This window comes from Nicotiana tabacum, chromosome 3, assembly GCF_000715075.1.
Source record: "Nicotiana tabacum cultivar K326 chromosome 3, ASM71507v2, whole genome shotgun sequence".
NCBI lineage: Eukaryota > Viridiplantae > Streptophyta > Magnoliopsida > Solanales > Solanaceae > Nicotiana > Nicotiana tabacum.
This window is the reverse complement of record NC_134082.1, coordinates 201533755-201550646: the sequence shown is the minus strand read 5'-3', so window position 1 is coordinate 201550646 and position 16892 is coordinate 201533755. Positions and strand designations below refer to the sequence as shown.

At 38.2% G+C, this 16892-nt stretch overlaps 1 long non-coding RNA gene across 1 annotated transcript; it reads right to left on the bottom strand.

The window, feature by feature from the left end:
- Positions 1-1157: 1157 nt before the first annotated feature.
- On the bottom strand, positions 1158-2857 carry LOC107785499 (uncharacterized). Its single transcript, XR_001647878.2, has 2 exons — positions 2655-2857; positions 1158-2032 (listed from the first exon to the last, which is right to left on the bottom strand). It is a non-coding gene; the product is annotated as an uncharacterized LOC107785499 (long non-coding RNA).
- Between the last annotated feature and the right edge of the window lie 14035 nt (positions 2858-16892).

The following is a 16892-nucleotide window of genomic DNA, read 5'->3' as shown; positions in this document are numbered from 1 at the left end:
TTCTGCAATTGTTCGTGATATTGATTTTCCCGCACGATACTGATAATCTAGTCTAGCGTGCGGAGGAGACCTCATTGGCGGACAGCAACCGCACTAACATCGGTTGCTTAGCCTTACGTTGCCCTTCCAAAGAACATCAGGAAGGCGTTGCGTAACAGCATGTGTGATCATAAACATGCTCAAACACAATACACATTTAATAATCAAGTGGTCGGTATCAAATGCAATGAATTAAAAACACTACAACAAGCAGTAAGACAACTCCCATCACTATTCTAAGTATATTCAACTACTTAAAAGAATACCAATTGACCAATAATATTCACACAGCTGATGTTATTGCGACGACATGCAAAGTTACAACTATATAATCATAAAATACCGAGTTATCATCAGCTTTTGCGAATTATATGAATCTGAAGTAAGTTATAATATTTTTGAAGGTAAAATATTTTCTCTTCATCAAATATTAAGAGAAACACAAAGAATCAAAGAGGATGTCTTTCGGAGGATCTCAAAAATTACATTCCCATAAATTCGGTAGTTAAAATCGCACAACATTTTAGAAGGAAATTTCATGCCTTGGAGATGGACAGTCGGCTGCAGTTGACGATCAGCATAGAGGAATGTAGTCAAATGTAGGACGAGATGTATTACTTATGAAAAGGAAATAAGCTGGTGGAAATTTTGCAGTAAGGGAAGAATACACAGCTCTTACTAGAAGTGGTAATGAAGATTCATTCAAAGCAAAAGTTCCTCCCAGAGTGGCAATGTTTTGGCTGGATAGCATTGCGTGAAGCATGCTTTGCACAAGATAATCTATCCAAAAGAGGTTTTATCTTATGCATGCAGTAGATGTTCTTTGTGTGAAAAAAGATATATATATATATATATATATATATATATATATATATATATATATATATATATATATATATATATATATATATATATATATATATATATATATATATATATATATATATATATATATATATATATATATATATATATATATAAAAAATACAATTACTTATAATTTTTGTCAGTTTGGCCTAATTTTAAGATGCAAATGATATAAATCTTCTGATTGATATTGACAGTTCCTTAGGAAGCTAATGGAGAACTAATTACTTCTCTTTTCATGAAACATTTACCTTTTGCTCAATAATAAATTGCACAACATTTCACACAATTCTATCTTCCAAAAAAGGTCAACAATTTCAACTAATTAGCTCACAAGAATATTCTTTAAAGGTATCTTTTGTTGGGAAATTATTGGACATAAATTCTCAATACTAGAAACACTTGTAAAAGGAATTAAATATGCCACCGGATAAAGTGACTAGTTTACATGAATTTTTGATACTGTGTTGCATTTTTTATACTAAAGCAATTGTATTTAATGACATCTTCGAAAATTCGTTCCAAGGATTTTTGAATACATGCAAATTAGCAAATATAATTACTTACCAAGCGCTTTTTTGGATATAGGATGACTTGATGACAAGAATGAAGGGACTTAGACAACCAAGTGTCCTGATCCATTAAGTGCTTGATCAGCTGGAAGAGGTGCAGTAGTTATCTCTAAACCAGTTGCTCATTTGTAAGTTGACTATTTTTGGAACTGAAGTTTAACATGAAGAGGGATGTGTTGCACCAAACTAGCTACAAACTGAAGACCTTGAAAGAAACTTACCACGCACAATTTCTTTGTCCAATGGATGCATCCCATGTTCTTTGATGGCAGTTACGTCCCGCTTTAAGCTGCCATTTATCCCAAGTATTTTAACGTAAACTTCGAATTTCCAGCATAGGAAAAGGTTAAAAATTCTCCAAATTCCAAATTATTGTCCCGCACAAAGTCTGGCCAACTCCCATGAAAAAGAAATCATTGTCATTCTTTTCCACAAAAACCTTCCAAGATCTCCCTAGAGTTCGGAGGAATATCTCCATTGAAAAACTAGAGAAAGGTCGATGGAATTCTCCAAGCAAAGGAGACACAAAACGGAATATAACTTCGCTTTGATTTCTGGCAGAAGAAAAATGTGCAATATAAACAATAGAACAAGATAGAATTGATATAACAAAAAATTGAACTACACTCCTAGATGGGTCTTAATCCCGTGCTAATTTTTTTGAGTATATTGTTTGATAATGTCCACTCTAATCTTCTATATTTAGGGCCATAACCACCAGGTAAATCTTTTACTAAGTCATCATTCACTCTTCAGTCAATAACAAAGTGTATTAAATTGGCATTCCTTTCACATATACATCTTTAGCCCTTCTTTAAATATTTACAAACCATCTCTAATCCTAGTTTCTCTGCAATTATACGAGTATAGATTGCTTATTAGGATAATAAACACCCATTTTACCAGATTATAAGGAGTAGTGGTAGGAAATAAATATTTGCACGTTTTTAGTATTATTTTCATCAACATCTAAAAGGACCCATATGAACTGTGAACATTCAGACAAGAACCAAAAACTATAAGAGAACATACCTACATGAAATGACCTCTGTTTTTTAATTGATTAAGAACAGCAAAAAAGTTGGAATAAGTTAAAAGTTCAACTAGTGGATCTTAATGCGGCGTTTTATTACCAGTTAAGGAGAAATAACTAACAATTACAACAACAAATATTACCAGTTGGGGGTTGCATATTTGAGGGTGATAAATCTTAAAGAACTCAGGAAGATGATCGGGGATAGTCACTTGCTCAATTGATGTCACCATTTTATCTTTCACCTTCTTTCTCTGGCTCATTTTGTCTATTGGAAATAGGCTATCTATCTCCACAAGGTAGGGATACACAAGATAAGGGTTGTTGGCATGATGGAGTATTTAGCTTCTAGTCCCAAACATAAAAGTAGTGACACAAGTGGCTAGCCGTGTAATAGTTGTATTTATTTTTCTAGATATTTTTGTAATAATGCTTAGTCTTGTTAGTTAGTCTGTCAATTGGTCCATTTGGTATTGGGCACCCGGATTTATTTAGGCCGATTGTATAAATATACAATAATGGATCTAGAAAGATCCATCGGATTCTTTTCTTCATTTTCAATATACACAGAGAAGAAAATGTTCTCTCCATATGAGTTGAAACCCTAATGCAATTTTACCTAAATTCCTTCATTCAAGATATTTTTATGGTATCAGAGCGGGCATTTTTGATTTCTCCCATGGATCCTTAACGTCCGACCTTACCCCGCATCCGTGTAATCAACATATGGAGATTTTCTGGTCATCGCATTTTTTTAGGATTCGAATTTTCTTTCGAATTTTGGTTTGATTCTTCGTTTCTAGCTAGCTTCCACCGGTGTATAGATTTTCTTCTCAACGTATGGGTGAATTTTTCGACGTGTGCTCTTCATCTTGGTCTCAATCTGGGCAGTGAAGAAGTTAGGGTTTTGCTCGACTTTGTTTGGGTGATAAGATCCAATTTTGAAGGCCGCTCTTCTCCGGTAGTGAAGAAGGCTGGTAATTTCATTTCTTTCGTATTAAAATTATTTGATTACGACATTGTCTAATTTCACTAGTTAGGTATTAGACGAATGGTGTAATGGGAACTCCTGAGAACTTTTCTCCTGATCCCTCTAGCCCCATGTTTGTTCACTCCTCTGATATTCCCGGAATTTTTTTAGTTCTTGTTCCTTTTTCAGGAAGTGAATTTGGGGGTTGGAAGAGGAAGATGATTGTTGCCCTTTCTACTAAGAATTAAATAGCCTTCGTAGATGGTACGTACCCCAGACCAACTATTAGTGGATCTCAACAGAAAATATGGGACAGATACAATAATATGGTAATTTTCTGGTTAACTAGTTCCCTTTCCCCTGAAATAGTAGAAAGTGTGCAATACTCTGATACTGCTCAAAGTATTTGGACTCAGCTCCAAACTAGGTATGGACTACAAATAGGGCAAAGATTTTTGAACTCAAGCGTGAACTAGCTTATACATCTCAAGGTGTTTTAGACATAGTTTCATATTTTAATAAATTGAAGAAACTATAAGATGAACTAGGGGTAATTTGCACCAATCATGCATAAAGGTGCATTTGTGCTGCTAAACCTGGTATTTAACAAGAGGATGAGGAGAACAAGTTTTTCCAACTCCTAATGGGTTTAACTGAGGTATATGTAGGTGTCAGGAGCAATTTGCTTATGATGCAGCCTCCTCCAACTCTTGATAGTGCTTATAACATTTTACTTAATGATGAAAAACAAAGACAAGTTCCATCTAATTCCCAGTTCAACCCTAACTCAATGTCCTTCAATGTGAACGCTAATGTAAAAATGGGTTCCCATCCTGGTATTTGTCTTGTCCCAGCCTTCAATCATAGTGCTCCTCTTCCCATGCAGTATCCTCAAAGGATAAATTTTGAACAGAACAAGGTAACTTTGTTCTGTAAGTACTGCAAAAAGTCTGAACATTTAATTGATCAATGCTTCAAACTTCATGGGTTTCCACAAAATTCTAAGGTGTTCAAGGGTAAAAGAAGTGTTGCCCACAGTGCTGCTGGTTTTACCATGAGTTCAGCAATTCTGATTTTGCTGCTAACTTCAATGAGGGTCCAGCTTCTATTACCCCAGCTATTGAAACTCAAAATTCAGTCATTCCAGGGTTGACCAAGCAAAAGTATGCACAATTGATCAGTCTGCTACAACATTCCAATTTGGGGGAATCCACCAACTCTTCATCCAACCTGTTACGCGGCGCCTCCCTGGGATTCCTTGGAAGGGCGACGTAAGGCTAAGCAATTGATGTCAGTGCAGTTACTATCCGCAAACGGAGGTCCCCTCCGTACGCTAGACGAGATTGTCAGTAGCGTACGGGAAAAACAATGTCAAGGCACTTAAAGAGTTGGGTCCAAAAGTTCTTAGTGAAGCATGAGTCGCGATCACTAACAATATCTTTGGGCAAGCCCCAATATTTGACGAAATGAGAGAAGAAGCGTCGAGTTGTATCTCCTGCTGATATATATTGTAGGGCTGCAATAAAGGTAGCATACTTGGAAAACCGATCTACCACCACCAAGATAGTTGTGAGGTCTCCGACTTTGGGCAATTCGGTGATGAAATCCAGGGAAACGCTTTCCCAAGGTCTCTTTGGGACAGCTAGTGGTTCCAAGAGTCCCGCTTGTGTCAAGTGGTCTGACTTGTCCTTCTGCCATACTAGACAAGTCTTCACATACTGAGTGACGTCATCGGCCATTTGAGGCCAATAATATGCACGACAAAGTAACGCCATGGTGTGTTCTTCACCGAGATGGCTGGCCCATAGAGTATCATGTCATTCCACCAGAAGAGTCCTTCGCATATCTCCTCATTTAGGAACATAAAGTCTGTTCCCTTTCACTTTCAGAAAACCATCTTCCATGTAGAATTGGCGAGTCTTGCCATGTCCTACCAAATCAACCAAATACTATACAGCAGGATCCTTGATGAGTAGATCCTGTATCTGGTCCTTGATGGAGGTGGCTACTTCGCTCCCCCTTAGGGTGGCGAGTAGGCACACCGGTGCTAGATCAGCTCTCTGACTGAGCGCATCAGCAACATGATTGGTGTTCCCACTGCGGTACTCCAGGTTAAAGTGGAATTCAGCTAGAAGTTCTTGTCACCTGGCTTGTCGACCATTCAGCTTCGGCTGCGTCATGAAATGGCTAACAACAGTGTTGTCTGTCTTGACCACGAACGGGGTCCCCAAGAGATAATACCTCCAAAGGCGCAAGTGGGTGGCATAGTGCCGCTCTGCATCCTTTAGCTTCCGACTCTCGTACGCTACAGGATGCCCTTCTTGTAGCAAGACTCCACCGAGGGCATAATCGGATGCATCCGTTTGTACCTAAAATGGCTTGGCCAAATCAGGGAGGGCCAAGACGGGGCTACTAGACATAGCCGTTTTCAATGCGTTGAAGGCCTCTGTTCGCCTCGATCCCCAATCCCAGGGTGTGACCTTCTTGAGGAGTTCTCTCAATGGCACTGCGATGAGGGAGTAGTTTTTCACAAACCGCCTATAGAAGTTGCATAGGCCAAGGAACGCACTCATGGCGTGAACATCCTTGGGCAGCGGCCAAGCTGTGATTGCCTGAATCTTTTGTTGGTCCATCTTGATCCGCCCTTCCTCGATGACATGTACGAGTAAGTCAATTTGCTTTTGAGCAAAGGAGCACTTAGATAGCTTCGCATATAGTTCATACTCCTGCAATCGTGCTAAGACCTTCCGCAAGTACACTAGGTGTTCTTCCAATATTTGGCTATATACCACAATGTCATCCAAGTAGACCACCACAAATTCGTCAGTGTACTCTCGGAGACTTGGTTCATCAGACTGCAAAATATAGATGGGGCGTTAGTCAAGCCGAACGGCATGACCAGGAAGTCGTACGACCTATATCTTGTCACACAGGTCATCTTGCGATCATCACCCTTTGCAATCCGAACTTGCCAATAACATGTCTTCAGTTCTATCTTAGTGAACATCGTCACACCACTCAGTCTATAGAACAAGTCTGCCGTTAGCAGAATAGGGTACTTGTTCTTCACGGTGATTTTGTTTAGAGCACCGATAATTCACATAGAGTCGCACGCTGCCATCATGTTTCTTTTGGAATAGAACAGGGGACCCATATAGGGACTTGGAGGGCACAATGATCCCTGTATATAGCATTTCCGTCAATTGTCTCCGAAGCTCGATGAGTTCGGGTTGTGACATCCTATAGGGCACCTGGGCGGGTGGCTTCACACCCGGCACCAACTCAATTTCATGGTCCACAGTGCGCCTAGGCGGTAGTCGCTTTGGCATGCCTTGTGGCATGACATCTTCAAACTCCAGTAGTAGCTCCTTCACGGGTTTAGGAATATGACCCGAGGAGCGTTCTATATCTTCAATGCAGAGGGTTGCTTGGAACGTGGGCTCATGTCTTTTGACCCCCTTCTTCAACTGCAAGGTCGAGATGTTCTCAACGGCCATCTTCATGGGCATGCACGAGATATTGTAGGGCTTGGTTCCATTTTCTCCCATCATCAGTAACATGTCAGCATATGGTACAGGCATGGTGTTCGTTTGCCTCAGGAATTCCAATCTAACTATCAACTCGAAGTTATCTATGATCACCACGTGCAGGTTGAATTTTCCTTCGTAAGGGCCAAGCTTCACTGGTACCTCTTTAGCTATTCCATCCACTGGCTTAGGAGGTGAGTTGATAGCCTTGACACTACCTCTGTCCTTTCCTACAACTAGACCAAGGCGCTCCACCTGAGTCGAGGCTAAGTAATTGTGGGTAGCACCCATGTCTATTATCGCCCGAATGGGCTTGTCATTTACCTTCATCTCGATGAACATTAAGGTCCTCTCTTGTTTAGGAGGAGTCCTCTCATCCGCCTTCTTTTTCCCTTTCTTGGTTCTTGGACAGGGGTCCTTCTTCTTACGGATACCAGCACTGGTTCCCGCTAAGGCCTCAGAAATGGAGCCAACAATTGCATTGAAAAATATATCTATCTTATCAACTTCTTTACCACCTAGGCAATCATTTCCTTGTTCTATTTGTCCTATGGCTAGAAAAACTAGACTTCCCTTTCCTGACAATTTTATTACTACTACTCGACCCTTTCAATTGATACATGGGGGCCTTACCCATATCTTCTGGATCTAAGTATTTTCTTATGGTGTGGTTGAAACAACATTCTCACACACCTCAACAAAATGGTGTGGTTGAAAGAAAACTTAGAACTCTCCTAGAAACATGTAGAGCTTTATTTTTTAAGTCCAAACTTCCTATCAGTTTTTGGGGGGACTACTTGTTAACTGCTACTTATTTGATCAACAGAATTCTATCTAGAATCCTTCAAAATACTTCTACATATGAAGTTCTGTATGGGAAGCCACCGACATATTCACATTTGAGGGTCTTTGGCTGTTTAGCTTATTCAACTGTTCCAATTCCTTAAAGGGACAAGCTACAACCCAGGGCTATTCCTTGTGTTTTCTTAGGCTATCCTTTTGCCCAGAAGGGCTACAAACTTTACAATCTGTATACCAAGAAATGTTTTTGTATCAAGGGATGTCATCTTCCATGAACATTGTTTTCCTTTTGCAACTTCTCCTCCTTCCTTTGACCTTCCACCTTCTGTTGTCACAGTTCATCATCCCAATGATATTCCTTTCACTACTTTTCCTCATCGCACTTCTGTTGTTGCTCCTACCTCTCCTTATCCTCCCTCTCCTTCAACTCTCTCTACTTCTTCTTCTAGTTCTTCTCCTCCTGTACCTAGTTCTCCTGCTCATCCTGTTTCTCCTGCACCTAGTTCTTCTCCTCCTGCTCATAATGCTTCTCATGTACCTTTTAATTCTGATATTCCTTCTCCTCCCATTTTTTCTCCTTCTCCTCATATTAGAAAATCCTCCAGGCAACATACTACTCCATCTTACCTCCACGATTATGTATGTAAATTGCCTTACTCTCAAGCTGCCTTAATCCCGGCTTGGCAGGATGAAATGACAAAGGAATTTAAAGCCTTGGATTCCAATCAGACTTGGGATGTTGTCCCTCTCCCTGCTGGCAAGAAGCCAATAGGTTACAAATAGGTGTACAAAATAAAGTATATGGTTGATGGTAGTGTTGAGAGATACAAAGCTAGACTTGTCATAAGAGGTGACACTCAAGTTGAAGGGGTTGAATTTACATAAATCTTTTCCCTTATAGTTAAAATGTCTACTGTCAAATGTCTAGTGGTTGTAGCTATTAAGGAATATTGACATCTTTTTCAACTTGGTGCTAACAATGCTTTCCTTCATGTGAATATTGATGAGGAGGTTTATATGAAATTACCCCAGGGGTTGTCCATCTCTTCTCCTTCTAATTTTGTCCCTCTTGTTTGTAAGCTGAAGAAATCCCTTTATAGTCTTAGACAAGCTTCTAGGCAATAGTATGCCAAACTTTCCCAGGCCTTATATTCTAGGGGTTATTCTCATTCCCTTAATGGCTACTCTTTGTTTGTCAAAGGCAGTAGTGGGCATAAGGTTCTTCTGGTAGTGTATGTTCATGACATCATTATAACTGGGGATGATAGTGTTGAAATCTCCTCTTGAAGCAATTCTTGGACTCTCAATTCAAAATCAAAGATCTAAGGTCTTTGCATTACTTCCTGGGTATTGAAATGTCTTCTATTCTTGGTGGGGTTATTCTCAATCAAAAGAAATTTACTTCAGATCTTCTTCAGTAGTTTGTCTGCGCTGCAGTCACTCTTGTGGTCTGCCCCTTGGATTTGAACACCAAATTGCATGCTAATTCTAGTGATTTACTGTCTGCTCCTGAGTCTTATAGAAGTGTGGTAGGCAAATTGTTTTCCTCACTCATACCAGACCTGATATTTGTTTTGTTGTTCAGTATTTAAATCAGTTTTTGAAGTCCCTAAGGGTCCCTCACATGACTACTGCTTTACATGTTTTGAGATATCTCAAAGGCATTGTGGATCTGGGTTTGTTTTATTCAGATTCCTCTGATTTCTCTATTACTGCCTTCTCAGACAATGACTGGGCAGCTTGCCCTGATACCAGGAGGTCTGTCACTAGTTTCTGTATCTTTCTGGGGGATAGTCTAGTTAGTTAGAAGTCTAAGAAGTAACCCATTATTTCCCTTTCTTCTACTGAAGCTGAGTACATGCCATTGAGAAATATGGTTGCTGAATTAACTTGGTTTTCTAGGTGTTGGCTGATTTTGTTGTACCTGTTATGCTTCCATTTTCTGTTTTTTGTGACAATCAGGCAGCCCTCCATATAGATAAGAATCTAGTCTTCCATGAACGAACGAAGCACATTGAAGTTGATTGCTACTTCATCCGGACCAAGCTGAGTGATGGTTTGATATACTTGTCTCACATCACTACCTCCAACCAGTTGGCTAATCTGCTCACTAAGCCCCTGCCAGGCACTCTCCATCATCATTTTCTCTCCAAGTTGCAGGTGATCTCCCCCTCCAACTTGAGGGGGGGTGTTGGCATAATAGAGTATTTAGCTTTTAATCCCAAACACAAAAGTAGTGACACAAGTGGTTAGCCGTGTAATAATTGTATTTAATTTTCTGGTTGTTTTTGTAATAATGCTTAGTCTTGTTCTTTAGTCTGTCAATGAGTCCATTTGGTATTGGGCACCCGGATTTGTTTTGGCCTATTATATAAATATACAATAATGGATCTAGAAAGATCCATCAGATTCTTTTCCTCATTTTCAACATATATAGAGAAGAAAATATTCTCTCCATATGAGTTGAAACCCTAATGCAATTTTACCTAAATTTTTACGTTCAAGATGTTTTCAGGGGTAAGGTCTGCGGACACACGATTTTCTCCAAAATCCAGTACGTGAAATATAATGGGTATGTTGTTGTTGTTATTTCTTTCTCTGGCTCAACTATAAAACAACAGAGATAGAGAGGGGAAAATCAGTAGCCATTTTCCCTGAGTTTTTGGTTCTCATTTTTGCAAGGAATTATAGCGGGGAGATAGATATGAGGAATTGGTTCGGCCCATTTGGGGACCCGAATTACCTCTCTCTCTCCTTCCTAATCTACCTCTTCCCGAGGTAGGAATATGAAGCATTAGGAATGTGATGATTTTGGCGTGGGAAGATGAATCCAAGAGTTTCAAAAAAATGGGATGTAAGACAAGGGCAAAGAATGAGCAAGGGAAAAAGACTAAACATGAAAATGAAAAAAGAGATAGCAGTTGATGCAGAGCTGACAATGGAGGCGGAGTAGCCGACGGTGACATGATTGGACAAAAGCTGGAATTTTATGGAAGGGGAAAGGAAGAGAAGAAATAGGGGTTACCCAAAATAGACCTTCTTTGAATTTAACATTTATAAACCTATCGGACTACATAAATTAAAGCCAAAATCTATTATTTGCACTATCGAGTTGTAACCTAGTAATTTTATATATATAGAAGAACTAAAAAGGTAGGACTATTAATAATGTTAAACCACTAAGAATTAGGCTAGGGATAAACGCTAAAATGATATTTAATTTCAAATCATATTCAAACATTAATAATGTGATCTCTATTTTCAAAAAAATTATGTACATTATATTGGAGAAATATTTGGATAAATTCAAATTGAAAATCACTTTGTCAATTCATTCACTCAAACCATGACGTTTTATTTTTTTAAATGATGTACAAATTATGTCGAGTTTCGAGGCGTGGGCCGGGGTATGATTTTTGGCCGAATTTGAGATTTGATGTAGAATTCGATCTTTATCATTTGAAATTGTTTCCTTGGGTTTTATCTTATGTATTTGAGTTGGTTTTGGCTAGTTTGAGCCATTCAGAGGTCGCTACGCACGTGATGGCATTCTTGGAGCATCGCTTGGCTTGCTCGGCATTGGATTTGGCTTGTTTAAGATAAGTAACTCTTCTAAACTTAGAGCTGAGGGTATGAAACCTCGAATTACGTGCTATGTGATTGATATTGAGGTGATGCACATGCTAGGTGATGGGCGTGTGGGCGTGCACCCTGTGAATTGTGACTTTGTTGTGTCCAAGGCACAGAATAGTGGTCCTATTTTGCTGATACATGTGTTTTCACCATTTGATAAAGTAAATGAGATGTACATCATGATAGATATCATGTTTGGGCCTATACTGATATTGTTGGGACCCATAATGGTCGTTTCTTGCTATCATCTCATTGATTTTATTAATATTTCATATTCATGCATTCATATCGTATCTCAGTCTCAGTTGTTATTATTGATACTTCACATCATTATTGTCGGGCTAGTTTCATAACGTTGAGAGCTCGAGAGACTGGAGAGATTGATGACTGAGTGAGGTCGAGGGCCTGATTGTGAGGATATTGATGGGATCGGGCTGCACGTCGTAGCATGTTTTATTGATTTATGCTTGAGTGAGGTTGAGGGCCTGATTGTGAGGATATTTATGGGATCGGGTCGCACGCCGCAACATGTTTTATTGATTTATGCTTGAGTGAGGCCGAGGGCCTGATTGATTTATGCCATAATTGGCTTATTATAGTGCTTGGTCTAAAGGAGCCTCTCCGAAGTCTACACACCCTAGTGAGCACAGGTACTTACTGAGTGCGAGTGCTGAGTGTCGAGTGCCGAGTCCGAGTGATTGTGAGGATTGAGTGGCTGTGAGGACTGAGCGACTGGGAGGACTGAGTGAATTGATACTCTGAGAGTATGCATATAGTTTTATTACTGAGTCGCATCACATTTGACATGCACATGACATACAGGCATAGAGATGCATTTTTCCTCATATTGTACGATATCACGTCATTCATGAATTTTTACACACATTGATATATGATTATAAAGAGGTATTTCACACATGCTATCTAGAAAAAAATGAAACATCATATTTACTGTTGGAAGGATTTTTGGGAAAAAGTTACAGTTTTCAAACTTACTCATATTTTTGACGATTTCAGTAAAGGATTTGGGCTTTCATTGGTATACCAGAAAAGTGAAACTGATTTCGGAAAACTATAAAAAGGTTGAGCACTTTATCTCTGAGCTATTTCTTTATTTATTTGCTTACACTGTTATGAACTGCTATTGGTTATTGGTTTTATACCCGACATATGTTCCAGCTCGTCACTGCTTTCAACCTAAGTTTAGGTTTATTACTTTTTTAGTACATGGGGTCGGTTGTACTCGTACTACACTTCCTGCACATTGCGTGCAGATTTCGAATGTCAATGTTGTTGCATTCGACGGAAGTTGGATTGGAAGATGTACTTGCGTCCCGGTTGTACTGCCTCTTGTTCATGGTAGCCTTAGATTATATAACTCTGTTTATGTACTTTTCAAATAGAAGATGTATTTATTTACTATCAGTTTTGAAATCTCTACTTTTAGAAGCTCATGATTTGTACTACCAGTCCTAAAAAAATGTATAAGATTTGATAATTCCTTTGTTTAATTGTCTTATTAAATTAAATGGAAATGGATAATTATTAATTGTCTTACTTAGCGAGTTGGGTTAGGTGTCATAACGATTAGTAGATTTTGGGTCGTGACAGATTGGTATCGCATACCTCAAATCTCCAAATTTTGACTAACTCCCAAATTTTTCAAAAATTTCGGCAGAGTCTCCTTGGGCCTATCCACCTGCCAGAGAATCATCAAAACTATCCTAATAACACATTCACAACTCAATAATGCATTACCACAAACCAACCTACAATATATTAACAAAACTGGCATCTCGACATGAACTGTACATATTTGAATCATAACATGCAGAAATAACCTTTCGATCCACAATCATTTGCTATACAAACAAGTGAGAACAATCTTCCCACAACACTTTCGGCCTTCAAAGTGACCTTCTCGACTCACAATACATTAAAGAAGGCAATCCCAACTTCCGGACTTATCTAACAAGGATGGCAATTAAGTACCTCTCATAAGCTAACTATTCATTAACTTCTCCTTCAACAATTTCCACCAAAATGATACACAAAGAATTTCCAATTATCTCCTTTGACATAGACACATGAAACACCGGGACACAGTGACAATAATAGGGAAAATAGCATACTCACAGTTTGGCCAATTTCTTTCAAGATTTCATAAGGCCTAATGTGACCACACATAATTTACCTTCCTTAGCAATTTGTATTACTCCTTCAGGGAGAAATAATTGAAAATAACCCGTTCATTTTCTTCAACTCTAAATCTCTATGTCGAACACCCAAACTAAACCTTTGCCGACCTCGAACAAATACTCTAAGATGTTCCATCAAAAATTGACCATAGAATTTTCCTATTGAATATATTTGAATCACGGGGTGATGCTTCTTCTTTGACATATTTGAACCTTCAACCCCCATAGATTTCTATAAGATGGAACAACGAGGTTCGAGATTAGCTAGAAAATTTTCAAGAATCTATAAATATGCTGAGTTTCAAGAGGTTATATATCCTAAGAGACATGAAGCTTACTACTGATAAGGCTGACAAGATTAATCATTATGATGAAATCATTGATTTGACAAATAAGGCATAGAGTTAACTAGTACATTGGCAATAAAAATCATTAAGGAGGAATATTCAGGTACGTGACCCCAGTCGTCTCCTGGAGTGTAGGGAAAATCAGTTTAACAAAGATGAGAATACTCTGGCACCTTGAATGTGATATGGGTTTCAAAATACATGAAGTTAAATTACACTCCTAACATTAACTGACACAAGGAATTTATGCCACAAGTCAGTGAGGATGAAAAATAAGTTGAACACTTATGAGATTATCATAATTCAAACAGCTTAACCTTTCCTGATAATTGATCCTATATGAGAGAACTAAAGATACGACAATTTGTCTTCCAAATCAAAATGTTCGTGATATGTGTCAAAACCTGAAACATTTAATCTGAAGCCTTTCACGAGTGAAACCACGTAGCTAGGACAACTAAATATTGGGATGAAATCATGTATTGGTGAGAGAGAATAAACACTTTTCTATGAGATAGACATGTTTCTGCCATAATAACTCCCAGGTTGCAATACCAGGCCACTTCATAAGCAACTGCAATATTATGAACCAAATGAGTGACTTACTGCGGAATGATCTAAGTAAGCACGAAAGTCACACTACAATGGGAAAATAAAAGATCTTCCTATGACGAATTTGTGGAAACCTTAAATTTCTCAGAAACTTTATACGGGCAAGAGACCACTTCAATTGACATGCACACATATGATAGGAGCTGAGATGTGCTCTCATGTTACTAGACGGTGAAAAGGTTTCGTGGTGATACTCGCAAGAGAGTAAAGTGACTGTTCAATATTGCAGGAATGGGAAGAAAACTCTTATATGCCAAAAATGCAATAGCTAATTCTCCAAACTACTATTTCGTAGTGAAACAATTGTATAACTTCTGTGATACTTTACACAAAGTTGGATATTCAATGGATAGGATTGGTGAATTGAAGAGTATAGAATCCATCAAGAGGACAATGCTGATGCATGAAAACATTTTCAAACACCAGGTACTCTTCCATCTTAATTGCAATTTGCAGGTTATGAATTTTGAATTTTTGCATTTTTTGAGAAGCTTTTTTCCTTGCCGGAATTACTTTTCCTGTTTTTAGAACTATTTTATCCAAAATCGACTTTTTGGGGAATTTGACTTGAATATGATCCAATAGGCTATTCGGATCAGATACACTAGAAATAAGGTAGATGGAAAAAATGCTTTTATTTAAATTGGGCGTGTTTTTTTTATAATCATTCACTAGTAAGACCACATGCTAATTAAATTGGCCCATATGCACCCCTAAGATTGAGGAGATAAATGGCGGCTTACAGTATTTTATTATCATCCAGTTTGTCACAGATTAGAATAACATGCTTCACAATCTGCCTCGTCAATGACACTATATTAAATTTCACTTTTTTATGATTAACTTATCTGCGCATGGATCTACAGAAAAAGAAGAAAATAAGTCTTCTTTCTCAGTATTTGATATCAGGGCTTCTTTCACCTTCTTTAGCCGAGGGTCTATCGGAAACAGTCTTTCTGCCCTTCCAGGGTAGGGGTAAGGTTGTGTACATCCTACCCTCCTCAGACCCCACTTGTGGGATTATACTGGGTTGTTGCTGTTGTTGTTGTTTCTTAGTATTTGAATCTCATGTTGACCTGGAAAAAAAAAAGAAATGTATTGACAATATAAAGAATCTGCACACTATCATCATATCAATGTAATTTTACTTCTTATAGCAGGTTATATGTAATTTTTTCAGATCACCATTTAATGTTTTTATAGGAAGTTACCTGCTGTTGCCTTTTTAGTAACTTCGATTATGTATATTTTTACACTATCAGTAAATGTAACTTAACCTCCAAACTAATAACAGGTAAAAGAGCTCCACCGACTATACAATCTTCAAAGGAAACTGATGCTAGAGTTGAAGAATGGCATGTCAAAGATAGAGGATCCAAGAGTATTATTAGACAAGTCTATGATCAATCAAAACTTGTCCACTTGGCAACAACAATCCACAAGAGAAATAGGGTTTAACAGTGTTCGTCATTATGGTTTAACAGATGATCAACAAGGGGAAAGAAGTGGTAGTTGCTCAGGTGAGAACTCAAGAATATTAATGCCAGTTAGAGGATTGAATCTTGAATTGCCTTCTGATCATCAAGAAGGAACTTCAACAAGTACTATTTGTGCTAGTTATGACCATGCCAAGATGAGAAATATTGATGAGGAAGCAGATGTGGAGCTAACACTAAGTATTGGGCCTAACAATAATTAAAAGAGGGAAAAAAAAAAGGAGATTAAATTTTCAGCTTCAGCCAAGTTTGAAAGAGGAGAAGAGTGTACTGATGGTAGCCCAGCTAGGAGCAGTTCAAGTGCTACATTCAAACAAGAAAGTTCCTCTCAAGCTTATTGGTTTTTCCAAGATCTTAGTTTAAGCAGAAGATAGCCTTAAGCCTATATTAACTTCCTTCTTTTTAATTCTTTTGTACTTAATCTATGGAAGCCTAGTTATTTCCTTTCAAATGCTTCAATGTGTTTACTTGAGTAGCTTTCTTTAATACTTGTATATTTTATTAACCTACAATCGGTAGAAATAGAATAGAGGAAAGAAGCATTCTCTATTTATAAACATGTATATAATAGATAAATATTCTAAGAAAAGGAATCACCACATCTTAGTTAGTCACTAACCTCCTATCCTCCCTTTTCATATATGTGCACCTTGACTATCTATATTAGGAACTAAACAGTGGCTCGCATGTCTACAACATTATTAACAGTCTCATTATACACATGCTCTTGAGTCCCTATTTGTGCAAATAGTCCCCCCTGTTCCAATTCTCAATGTCATATTGACAGAAACTTAACA